The sequence below is a fragment of the Triticum aestivum genome, chromosome 2B (genome assembly GCF_018294505.1).
Source record: "Triticum aestivum cultivar Chinese Spring chromosome 2B, IWGSC CS RefSeq v2.1, whole genome shotgun sequence".
NCBI classification, from domain to species: domain Eukaryota; kingdom Viridiplantae; phylum Streptophyta; class Magnoliopsida; order Poales; family Poaceae; genus Triticum; species Triticum aestivum.
In genome coordinates this window covers 800,145,625-800,159,051 of record NC_057798.1, presented here as the reverse complement: position 1 = coordinate 800,159,051, position 13,427 = coordinate 800,145,625, and the positions used below count along the sequence as shown (strand labels likewise).

Below are 13,427 nucleotides of genomic sequence, written 5' to 3'. Positions count from 1 at the left end.
CACTACTTTCTTGCACATGCTATGTGGGTGAAATGATGATACCATGCCAACTTGGAACCTTTTCAGAGTTCATTTCAAATGCTTTTCAATTTCATGGTCTTATAGCTCAAAATAGTCAGTAAATGCATGAAAAATAACAAATGAAGTCAAAAAGGGTTGTAAATTGATGATGTGGCTTTGAACGGTGCATTTTGAACACAAAAAAACAAGGGGGTTCAAATAAGTTCAAAAAAATTGAAATCCCTTTGTAACAGACGACTTTCCGTATGAAACCCTGATACCTCGATGGAGATTGTCTGTTTTGTACACGAAGTGCATCCAGTTTTTGCCGTAAGCCTCTCTACTTTATTGAACATGCTATGTGGGTGAAATGATGATACCATGCCAACTTGGAACCTTTTCAGAGTTCATTTCAAATGCTTTTCAATTTCATGGTCTTATAGCTAAAATAATCAGTAAATGCATGAAAAATAACAAATGAAGTCAGAAACGGTTGTAAATTGATGATGTGGCTTTGAATGGTGCATTTTGAACACAAAAAACAAGGGGGTTCAAATAAGTTCAAAAAAATTGAAATCCCTTTGTAACAGACGAGTTTCTGTATGAAACCCTGATACTTCGAAGGAGATTGTCTGTTTTGTACACGAAGTGCATCCAGTTTTTGCCGTAAGCCTCTCTACTTTCTTGCACATGCTATGTGGGTGAAATGATGATACCATGCCAACTTGGAAACCTTTTCAGAGTTCATTTCAAATGCTTTTCAATTTCATGGTCTTATAGCTCAAAATAATTAGTAAATGCTTGAAAAATAACAAATGAAGTCAGAAAGGGTTGTAAATTGATGATGTGGCTTTGAATGGTGCATTTTGAACACAGAAAAACAAGGGGGTTCAAATAAGTTCAAAAAAATTGAAATCCCTTTGTAACAGACGAGTTTCCGTATGAAACCCTGATACTTCGAAGGAGATTGTCTGTTTTGTACACGAAGTGCATCCAGTTTTTGCCGCAAGCCTCTCTACTTTCTTGCATACGCTATGTGGGTGAAATTATGATACCATGCCAACTTGGAACCTTTTCATAGTTCATTTCAAATGGTTTTCAATTTCATGGTCTTATAGCTCAAAATAATCAGTAAATGCATGAAAAATAACAAATGAAGTCAAAAGGGTTGTAAATTGATGATGTGGCTTTGAATGGTGCATTTTGAATACAGAAAAACAAGGGGGTTCAAATAAGTTCAAAAAAATTGAAATCCCTTTGTAACAGACGTGTTCTCGTATGAAACCCTAATACTTCGAAGGAGATTGTTTGTTTTGTACACGAAGTGCATCCGTTTTCGCCGTAAGGCTCTCTACTTTCTTGCACATGCTATGTAGGTGAAATGATGATACCATGCCAACTTGGAACCTTTTCAGAGTTCATTTCAAATGCTTTTCAATTTCATGGTCTTATAGCTCAAAATAATCAGTAAATGCATGAAAAATAATAAATGAAGTCAGAAAGGGTTGTAAATTGATGATGTGGCTTTGAATGGTGCATTTTGAGCACAGAAAAACAAGGGGGTTCAAATAAGTTCAAAAAAATTGAAATCCCTTTGTAACAGATGAGTTTTCGTATGAAACCGTGATACTTCGAAGGAGATTGTCTGTTTTGTACACGAAGTGCATCCAGTTTTTGCCGTAAGCCTCTCTACTTTCTTGCACATGCTATGTTGGTGAAATGATGATACCATGCCAATTTGGAACCTTTTCAGAGTTCATTTCAAATGCTCTTCAATTTCATGGTCTTATAGCTCAAAATAATCAGTAAATGCATGAAAAATAACAAATGAAGTCAGAAAGGGTTGTAAATTGATGATGTGGCTTTGAATGGTGCATTTTGAACACAGAAAAACAAGAGGTTCAAATAAGTTCAAAAAAATGAAATCCCTTTGTAACAGACGAGTTTCCGTATGAAACCCTCATACTTCGAAGGAGATTGTCTGTTTTGTACATGAAGTGCATCTAGTTTTCGCCGTAAGCCTCTCTACTTTCTTGCACATCCTATGTGTGTGAAATTATGATACCATGCCAACTTGGAACCTTTTCAGAGTTCATTTCAAATGCTTTTCAATTTCATGGTCAGAAACAAAATAAAGTCAGAAACAAAATAAAATAAAATAAATAATTAATTTGAAACAAAACAATATAAACTTTAATAAAATAGATAAGTAGAAACAAAAAAAACTTTAATAACATAAATAAAATTTATGAGACTAAAATTAACAAAGTATTTTCTGTTCAAAACATTATGAGCAACTTCTAGTATTATTGAAACTAAAATTATATAAAATTCATGCAACTAAAATTATCAAAGTATTTTCTGTTCAAAATCATTAAAAGCAAAAAGAATTTTCATAAAGAACTTTTTTTGTTAGAAACTTTAATAGCAAAAAGAATTATCATAAAATAAAATTAATATGTAATTATAAATAAAATAAAATAAAATAAATAACTATTTTGTTGTAAGTAGAAACAAAACAAAATAAATAAAGCAAAAAAGAAAACAAAAAAAACTCGGAAAAAATAAAAAAATTGCAACCAACTAGGCCACCACGGTCTGAATACGACTAGAAACCCATCCATGGGCCAGGATTCAGGCCCGCAGTAGGCCCAGAAGGCCCATCGGGCAAAGCAGTAGCAAGTAGGCCCATAAGCCTGTAGTGGAGAGGAGCTCGAGAGGGGTGAGGCAGTGGGGCTTATAAACCACTGCGCGCCCCTCTCAGCTAGCGAGGTGGGACTAAACTTTCATGTCGCACCGCGCCAGCACACGACCTTTGGTCCTGGTTGGTGCCACCAACTGGGACTAAAGGGGGGGCATTGGTACCGGTTCGTGGCACCAACCGGTACCAATGCGGCGGCCTTTGGTCCCGGTTGGTGGCACCAACCGGGACTAAAGGGGGGCATTAGTCCCGGTTGGTGCCACCAACCGGGACTAAAGGCTTTGCTATATAAGCAACACTTAGCAGTTTCTGCAAAAATCACTCTTCTTCTCCGCCCCGACGCCCCCACGCTGCTCCTCGTCGTTGCCGCCGCCGAGCCCTGCCCCGACGTTGTCGCCCGCGCCCTCGCCCGATGCCGTCGCCGGTCACCGCCCTGCCCCGACACCGTCGCCCGCACCCTCGCCCGACGTCGTCGCCGCTGGCCGCCCTGCCCTAACGTCGTCACCGTCGCGCCGCTCGCTGCCCTGCCCCGACGCGCGCTGCCCCAGCCCTACCCTGACGCGCGCCGCCCCGGCCCTGCCCTGATGCCATCGCCGTCGCCGCTCGCCGCCCTGCCCCGACCCCGCGCCCCTGCCCCTCCTCACCTTGGTCCAGCGGCGCCCTCCCCTGTTTTTTAATATATATGTGATAATTGTTTTTGTTCATATATATGATGATTTTTTTTATAGAATATGATGTTTTTTTTCAGATTATATGTATATGATTTTTTAATAGAATATGATGTTTTTGCTTTTTTATAAAAATGTATATATGTTTGTATGTTCTTTGTGTATATATGTTCATATATGCAAAAGTTAGATTTAGTACATTTTAGGTTAGTTTAATTTTTAGAAAAAAATAAATATCTAGCTAGGAAAGGAAGAAAAAGAAAAAGAATGAGAGGAGAAAAAGGAAAATAAGAAGAGGAAGAAAGGAGAAGAAGAGGAGAGGAAGAAGAGGAGAAATAAATAAGAAGAGGAAAAAAGAAGAAAAAGAAGAGGAGAAGAAGAAAGGAATAGAGGAGAAAGAAGAAGAAAAATAGAAATTTTCTATTTTTTCTTCTTTCTCCTCTATTCCTTTCTTCTTCTCCTTTTTTTCTTCTTTTTTTTCTTCGATTGCTTCTCTTCTATTCCTTTCTTCTTCTCCTTTTTTTTCTTCTTTTGTCTTATTATTTTTTATCGGGTATGTCGTTGTCGATATACCCCCTCCCGAGAACTTCAACACGAGGGGGGGGGTTACTGATATACCCCCTCCCCGATAACATTATTTTCCCATGTATATGTATGTCGCGTCGTTGTCGATATAACCCCCTCGCCCGGATAACTTCGACATGAGGGGCGGTCGATATATATCCACTCTCGACCGTGATAACTTATACCATGGGAGCACCCCCCCCTCGGCCCTCTCGCTCGACTAAAACTCTCGAGGACACCCAAACCCTAGAGAAAAAACAATGTTGGTCTCCTACCCCCTCCCGCCGCGCCCCTACCCGACAAACTCTCTCGAGGCCATCCAAATTTACCAAGTTAAAAGAGCGTTGTCGTCGAGGCCACCCCAAACCCTTGAAGCATTGTGTCGAGGCCACCCCAAACCCTTGAAGCGTTGTCTAGGCCACCCCAAACCCTAGAGAAGCAACGTCGAGGCCACTAACATGATTCCTTATTGTGATTAGCTAGCTAGTTCTACATTTGCCACTAATATATATCCATGTGTACCATGTTTAAATAATAATTGACATGTTGTAAATATTTGTAGAAACTATGGATCACTCCCGAGACGAAGCAACAGAAGCGATGTTGGGGGAGATAATCGCACAAGGAAGTGATGTCGTTGCGTCGTTTCTCTACGACACCGATGGTCAGGAAGGACCGGGTGAAGAAGAGAGCTGTGTTCATGATGGCTCCGGTGACCCATTAATGCCGGTACAAGAAGAGGGCTATGTTCATAATGGCTCCGGTGACCCAATGGAGGTACAAGAAGGAGACCGTGCTGACTGCTCCGGTGACCGAACCGAGTCCGGCCAGGTATATATATATATATATTGGTTAAGCCCGTGCTGACTAGTTAATTGATGCATTCATTGTTTTCATATGTACACATATTAATTAACTCTCTTCTTTCTTCTTTTTTCTCTAGCCCTCCGGATCGAGTTCAACTTCGGTAAAGAAACGAGGCCCGAAGAAAAAGTTGCGCTCGGATGAAAGGTTTGAGATCACAGCAATCGCGCGCGACGGAAAGCCGATTGAACCCATCCGGACAAGGGATGCATTCCGTGCTCAGTGCGGGGTTCTTGTTAGGAACAAGATCCCAATCAGTATCCAGCAATGGTTAAAGCCAAAGAAGGAAGACCCTGAGGTGTCTTATGTCTCCGATATGCAGAAAGAAGATCTTTGGACAACGCTTAAGGCAAATTTCACCCTACCGCCAGAGGAGGATCCAGAGAAGCCAGTTAAAGAGGAATTGATCAAGTCTCATGCTCTTAAGAAGATGGAAAAACTATTCAGGAGGTGGAAGAATGACCTGAAAACGTTTGTCGACAAAGAAGAGACACCAGAATTCACCGGCCGGTTTGAGAAGATCAGAGATCAATGGCCCGCATTTGTGGCCCACAAGACATCGGAAAAGAGTAAGAAGATGCCAGCGGCAAACAAGATTAATGTTGCGAAGAAGAAGCATCACCATCGCACGGGGTCAGGTGGTTACCTCAAAGCCCGACCTTTGTGGGGCAAGGCTGAGAATGACCTGATTGCTAAAGGGGTCGAACCAGAGACATTGAGATGGCCAGACCGTTGCCAGACTTGGTTCTTCGGGGTTGGCAGAACCTTGGACCCTATATCAGGGAAGTGAGTTTGGACGGATGAGCAACTGCGAATACCCGTCAGGAAGCTTCGGCACTATATCGCTGCAGCACGGGAAGGGACATTCGTTCCAGACAGAGAGAAGGACGAGCTCACAATGGCCCTCGGGAATCCTGAGCACCCTGGACGAACACGAGGTACGCCAGGCTCCCTTTCGTGGAAGGCTGGGTTTCCGGACGCAGGGGGTTACAAAACCCAGGAGAGGAGGAAGAAAGTGGAGCATAGCCAACTGCAGGTGCTGCATGAAAGGGTACAAGGGCTAGAGGAACGAGAAGCAGATCGCAGCAAACGACCTACCGAAGCTTCCCCTGAAGCTACCCCGCCATCTCAGCGGAGAAGCAGCGTGGCTTCCACCGAGCAGACTCAGCAGCTGGAGCCTGTCTTCACGGGCTACCCCGTGGATGCTATCATAGAGTCTCAACATTGCCACCTTATGACGCGATGGATGACATTGAAATTCAAAGCGGCTGTTGGCTCTGTTATACCTAATGAACCTGGCTCAACCTACCACGGCCAGCTGATTCCAGAAGGATATGCTAGGGTGATGGTGGATCAAATAACAGACGGATTTGAGGACCTTGAGCTTGACCACCCTACGGGTGAAGGGGAGATTCGGCTGGGTTCTTCTTTGAAGACTCCATGCCTATGGCGGAAGGAGCTCATCAACCTTCCGAACTGGACGCCTCCGCCTCCTCCTCCTCATCCGGCGAGTCAGGGCACTCCGCCTCCTCCTCCGCCTCCTCCAGGGAGTGATCAGGGCACTCAGCCTCCTTCTACGGTGCGTGGCGGCACTCCGCCTCCTTCTCCTCCTGCGCCGGCATGCCCGAGAAGCCAGCTGCCTCCTCCTTATCCGCCTCGCCAGCAAGGGCAAAAGAGACCCACCGCCGCCCCGGCTGCTCCGGTGTGTCGTAGTCCTTCTCCTTCGCCTCGTAAGCAAGCACAAAAGAAGACAGCCACGGTCGCTCCGTCTGCTCCGGCGTCTAGAAGTACAGCCAGAGGCGAGAGGCAATGCAGATATGGTCCATCTCTCAAGCCTCTAGAGAAGTTACCATACGAGAGGACCGAGGAGGAAAACGCGAAGATCGTGCAGACCAAAGTGAAGGACTTCTTTGAAGGGTTGAAAGCAAAGAGACATCCACCTCCAGAGGAGAAGGTAGATCCGGTGAAAGCAAAGCGCACTATCGATGCCCTGAGGAAACCACCAAAGTCTCCGCCGAAAACCAACTATGAGCGCATTACTGCAAAGACATATCTCGAAGCTAACCGGTCAGGAAGTACTGTAGTGATCAAAGGTTAACTGAACGAGCAGCTGGGAAAAAATTGCCCATCTTGGCGAACAAGCAAAGCAATCGTGCCCCCCCCCCCCGCTCAATGTGTCTAGCGACATCGTTGCTAAAGCTCCGGGGACGGTGCCCGGTTATAACAATCTTGGAGATTACCTGCCTGATGATGTACATTTTGATTTCTTGGAGGTGGACGAACACAGATACGAGTACAGGAAGCCTCTCGTCAAAGATGAAAAATCTCTAACAACGATGATGCGAAGATTCCATAATTGGTACATGAAAACCTGCAGAGAGTCTGGGGGGACGAATACTTTGTATCTGAGAATTAAAGAGGAGCATGACCTCATTGGAACTGATCTGTTGCCTATTCCATTTGAGGAGTTCTTCGAGTTCTTCAATCAAAAGGCCCTCGATAAATTAACGGTCTTTTGCTACTGTTTGTAAGTACTATTTCTGTCATTAAGTCTCCATATATAGCTCGGCTCTTTCATTGCATGTATTTATAATTAATTATCCTCACTATATTATGCAGATTGAAGATCGTCGAGTGCAAAAAACAAGAAATGTATGATATTGGGTTCATTAACACAAATATCATAGATGAATTTCAGGTTAAAAAGAAGGTCGCAGAGGCCGAGGCCAACTTGCTACAATCGTTGATCAAAAATCAAAACAAAGATTTAATACTCTTTCCTTACAACTTCAAGTGAGTGTTACTATCGTGTGCATATTCGGTTTCCCTTATTACTCGAGCGAGGTTATAGTAATGTAATTGATGAGTTATGCATGCGTGCGCAGCTTCCACTATGTTCTTCTGGAGATTAAGCTTGAGCGGGGACTAGTAACCGTCTTAGACTCGAGACGAAAAGATCCCGAAACCTATGTGGACATGACTAAATTGCTCAACAAGTTCAATCGATCATTATCGCACCATATCGGCAACTTTTTGTTCATTTCCTGATATCTCAAGTAATAATAATTATTTTCTTTGTCTTGCAGGGTTTGGAAACAGTTCACCGCAGAAGCTCCGGGACTGCCGAAGGAGCTGCGATATACATAACCGAAAGTAAGTACTACTAGCTAGCTAGTTGCGTGCATCTCCCATTGATTCTATAGCTATACTTTCATCAATGCCATTTATAATGCTTCATTATCAGTTTGATTGACCTCTATTTCTCGTAAAGTGCTTGTGGCAGGAAGAAGGGAATAATTTCTGTGGATACTACGTGTGCGAGTTCATCTACAACGCGACTTTAAAAAATAAGCGGGGCTACTCTAAAAGACAATATGAAGTGCGTAAGCAATAATATTCACAATTTCATTTTATTACACCTTCATTTCCGTTGAGTTTCATTCATATATGTATTAACCCCCTTCTTCAAACTAGATGTGGCAGATGCGGAATGAACTCCTACCACAAGATCGCATGAAAGCAATTCAAGAGGAATTGGTGGGATTCTTTCTTGACCACGTCATCAATAAAGCCGGAGAATACCATGTGGAAGTTGATTTCAAATGCTAGGGGATTGTAAGAGATCTTACATATTGTATATGTATGTAGCCAGTAGCGTCGGATAGATAATACGAAAACTTGTTGTTCGACCAATCTCTCAGAGAAGGAGAGGTCGATCGATCACTTCTCTCGGTATGCATGACAAACTTCTGTACTTAATGGTTTCCTTCATTTTCTTACTAGCTAGCGTGTCGAGGGCCTCTCTATGTACAATACGTAGCGTCGACCAAGCACGGACATAAGAGAGGACACTTCTCTCTATTAATTAGCTAGCCAACACAATATATGAAACACCTAAATTAACCCCCCAAAACCCCCAACCCCCCTTCCCTTTCAAAAAAAAATCAAAAACCCCAGCCCTGAAATGCTGACGCGTGGATGCCTTTTGGTCCCGGTTGGTGCCACCAACCGGGACCAAAGGCCCTCCTGCCTGGGCTCGGCGCACCGGCCACGTGGAGGCCCATCTATCCCGGTTTATGCAAGAACCGGGACTAAAGGTTTAGGGCATTAGTACCGACACTTTAGTCCCGGTTCAAAAACCGGGACAAATGGCCCTCACGAACCGGGACTATAGCTCCTTTTTCTACTAGTGTTACCAACTAAATTAAATTTCACCCTAAGTGAAGACTAATAAATAAAAAGAGAATTTTTTCAAATATATACTATAGTATACACTATTAACTATAGCAAGGCGCGGCGTGCCGCCGCGCGGGTATATGCTAGTAATGTTTAGGTATGTCAGCCCTTTTTAGGCTAGATGAAGTTATAACAATGTAAAGCAACAACAAAAATCACTCACAAGTGAGATCGGAAATAAGGTTGAAGGAAAATCTATTGGTTGACACTTCATATAGTCTAGAAATCTCTACAGCGGAAGGATCGCCAATAACAGAGCATGAAAAAAGTATTTAAGGGTGACCAACTAGTTGATTAAGTTACACCTAGATATTATAGTCTTGTATTATAGAATCATTTTCAAGTTATATTATAATTTATTAATTCAAAATATTAATATTTGTAGGTATCTAACAATAATATGGGGAAAAATATTTATGGCCAAATAATGTGGTGTGTTCGTTTGTTTTGATTTAAAGTGAAATATATTGTAATAAAATAAATTTTAACTAAATAGCTCCACAATAATGTAACTTAATAGCATTACAAGATGTATATATTAGAAGATGCACATCAATAAAAAATAACACATGGGAAGATAAGTAAGTTTTATATACTTATGGACAAGATAATTTGGGATGAAGTAAAAATGTTTGGTATAAATAACAACTGTCGTACCAGTTTTAAGGCCTAAACTCGGGTACATTGCCAATTTTCTGCCAAGCATCATGGTTCAGCCTTCATGGTTGTATGCATTTTTTGCCTGTCATCATTGTTCTATATATGCATCATTAGAGAGATTGTTGATATTGCTGTTTGAGGTAGAAAAGAAATTAAGCGTGGCTGAGAGAGCACACTCCAAGATTGAAGGTCAACTAACAGCTGCACTAGTTGGATTCCATCGTTATGCTCCGCGTGTGAATCTCAGGGGACCCAATGGTCATTATCAGTCGGATAAGATCCCTGGGGAGGGTCTTTATGCTCCGATATTCTATAGTAAGCTTGTTAGGCTTATCCGTATGAGGCTTCGGAACTTTGACAAAAAATCCTCAAGTAAGTCCCTCACTGTTGTATGTCCTAGCTCTAGCTTTGTAGTTTACGTTTGTTGTTCTAACCTACAATCTATGTGCAGATTGACAGACGTTTCTTACTGATTGGTGTTGATGGCTCTTGAAATTTAATATTTGATGTTGATTTGTCTTTCATATCAATTGCTTTCTGATGGCTCCTTCTGATGATTCGATCTGTTTGGTAATGGCTCTTTCTAATGATGACCTGCTACCTGATTGCCCCTTTCTCTTCTATGATGTCCCTGCCTCTTCCCGATGGTGGCCCATGTGATTTCGGCTGCCATAGATGACATTGGCCTCGTTATCTGTTCATTTTGTCCTCTATCAGACAGTGGTCTTGCCGTCTGTGAGCTTGTCCATTATGTACTACAGACTTGCTGGCTGATACTGACTTGGGCTACTAGTTTACTGATGAAGTAGCATTTCGTCGTGCCTGCTACGTCTATGCTCAGTGTAATATTGTTGATACTTACTGAAATGCTCACTTTATCCTTTTTGGGTAGCTTGAGGATAATGAAATACAAACTTTATGAAAACAAGTTAACTTGCTATTTCTGTCTGTCAATGTGTTGGGTAATCAACAGCCTTTGTTATCCGTGTATTGGAGATGTGGCTCTCCGAAATGTTGATTTTGTCCTTTATTGATCACTTGAGGATATTGAAATACCAACTTTATTTGCTAGAAATTTTATTTCTTTGTGTCAATGTACTGGAGTTTTCACAAGACTTCTTTATTTTTCCTATTTTCGCTAGCAGAGTTATTTCAACGCCGCTTGTTGCCACAATAGTCAGTTGATCTATGGCATCGGATGTATTTTATTGGCTCAAAATGGAGCATCAAGATCTGTGGCATCTCCTGTGTCATTCCAAAATATCACGATGCACGTCCACTCAGTTGTTGATCTGCGTCATTACAAATTATCATGATATACTGGTCCATTCGGCTGATTTTCGTATAACCCTAAGTTGTGTTATTCATACTGATAAAAATTTATGACATGTCTAGAAATATCCTTGCCCTAATTGAAAATATGATGCCTCCTTGTTTCACCCCCTACATCAGGCCTGGCCATGCAATTATCTATCTATATATATACCAATATAAAAAGACCCAAAGAGGTAGATCCAACAAATCCCGACCATCAAATCAGGTCAATCCAACGACTCTGGCTGCTCCAATGGTGAGCGCTCAACACGTTTAGTGTGCAGTTACTATCATACCAAATATTAACGTCAATGATAATCACATAATTAATATGCAAATAATATCCTACCTAATATTTACGTGTAATTAATATGTTACCTAATATCAACGTGCATTGCACATACACATTTAGTGTAACCATCGAAATGTCTGCACACCTGGCTTCCCAGGCTCACTGGGCATGAGAATGGGAGTTTGCTGTTGGGAACGTTGCAGAAAATTAAAAATTTTCTACGGTTTCACAAGATCATCTATGAGTTCATCTAAGCAACGCGTCAAGGGAGTGAGTTTGCATCTACATACCACTTGTAGATCGCGTACGGAAGCGTTAGATGGAGCGGTGATGATGGAGTCGTACTCGCCGTGATTCAGATCACCGGAGATCCTAGCGCCGAACGGACGGCACCTCCGCGTTCAACACCAGTACGGTGCGTGTGACGTCTCCTCCTTCTTGATCCAGCAAGGGGAAGGAGAGGTTGATGATGATGGCTCCAGCAGCAGCACAACGCGTGGTAGTGGATGCAGTAGCGATCTCGGCAGGGCTTCGCCAAGCGTCTGCGAGAGGGAGACGTGTAGCAAGGGGAGAAGGAGGCGCCAAGAGCATGGGTGCGGCTGCCCTCCCTCCCTCCTCTTTATATAGGGCCCCTAGGGGGCGCCAGCCCTAGGAGATGGGATCTCCTAGGGGGCGCCGGCCAAGGGGGTGGCTTTCCCCCCAAGGCAAGTGGAGGCGCCCCCCACCCCTATGGTTTCCAACCCTAGGAGCAGGGGGGCCCAAGGGGGCGCACCAGCCCACCAGGGGCTGGTTCCCCTCCCACTTCAGCCCATGTGGCCCTCCGGGATAGGTGGCCCCACCCGGTGGACCCCCGGGACCCTACCGATGGTCCCGGTACAATACTGGTAACCCCCGAAACTTTCCCGATGGCCGAAACTTCACTTCCTATATATAATTCTTTACCTCCGGACCATTCCGGAACTCCTCGTGACGTCCGAGATCTCATTCGGGACTCTGAACAACATTCGGTTTACTGCATACTCATATTCATACAACCCTAGCGTCACCGAACCTTAAGTGTGTAGACCCTACGGGTTCGGGAGACATGTAGTCATGACCGAGACGGCTCTCGGGCAATAACCAACAGCGGGATCTGGATACCCATGTTGGCTCCCACATGCTCCTCGATGATCTCATCGGATGAACCACGATGTCGAGGACTCAAGCAACCCGTATACAATTCCCTTTGTCAATCGGTACGTTACATGCCCGAGACTCGATCGTCGGTATCCCATACCTCGTTCAGTCTCGTTACCGGCAAGTCACTTTACTCGTACCATAATGCATGATCCCGTGACCAAACACTTGGTCACTTTGAGCTCATTATGATGATGCATTACTGAGTGGGCCCAGAGATACCTCTCCGTCATACGGAGTGACAAATCCCAGTCTCGATCCGTGTCAACCCAACAGACACTTTCGAGAGATACCTGTAGTGCACCTTTATAGTCACCCAGTTACGTTGTGACGTTTGGTACACCCAAAGCACTCCTACGGTATCCGGGAGTTACACGATCTCATGGTCTAAGGAAGAGATACTTGACATTGAAAAAGCTCTAGCAAAACGAACTACACGATCTTGTGCTATGCTTAGGATTGGGTCTTGTCCATCACATCATTCTCCTAATGATGTGATCCCGTTGTCAATGACATCTAATGTCCATAGTCAGGAAACCATGACTATCTGTTGACCAACGAGCTAGTCAACTAGAGGCTCACTAGGGACATGTTATGGTCTATGTATTCACACGTGTATTACGATTTTCGGATAATACAATTATAGCATGAATAAAAGACAATTATCATGAACAAGGAAATATAATAATAATGCTTTTATTATTGCCTCTAGGGCATATTTCCAACAGTCTCCCACTTGCACTAGAGTCAATAATCTAGTTACATTGTGATGAATCGAACACCCATAGAGTTCTGGTGTTGATCATGTTTTGCTCGCGAGAGAGGTTTAGTCAACGGATCTGCGACATTCAGATCCGTATGTACTTTGCAAATATCTATGTCTCCATCTTGAACATTTTCACGGATGGAGTTGAAACGACGCTTGATGTGCCTGGTCTTCTTGTGAAACCTG

General features: G+C 43.3%; 1 long non-coding RNA gene across 1 annotated transcript; it reads left to right on the top strand.

Moving 5' to 3' along the window:
* Nucleotides 1-9,358: 9,358 nt before the first annotated feature.
* LOC123042874 (uncharacterized) lies at nucleotides 9,359-10,217 on the top strand. The gene is made up of 2 exons (XR_006418920.1): nucleotides 9,359-10,065; nucleotides 10,145-10,217. It is a non-coding gene; the product is annotated as an uncharacterized lncRNA (long non-coding RNA).
* Nucleotides 10,218-13,427: the final 3,210 nt, after the last annotated feature.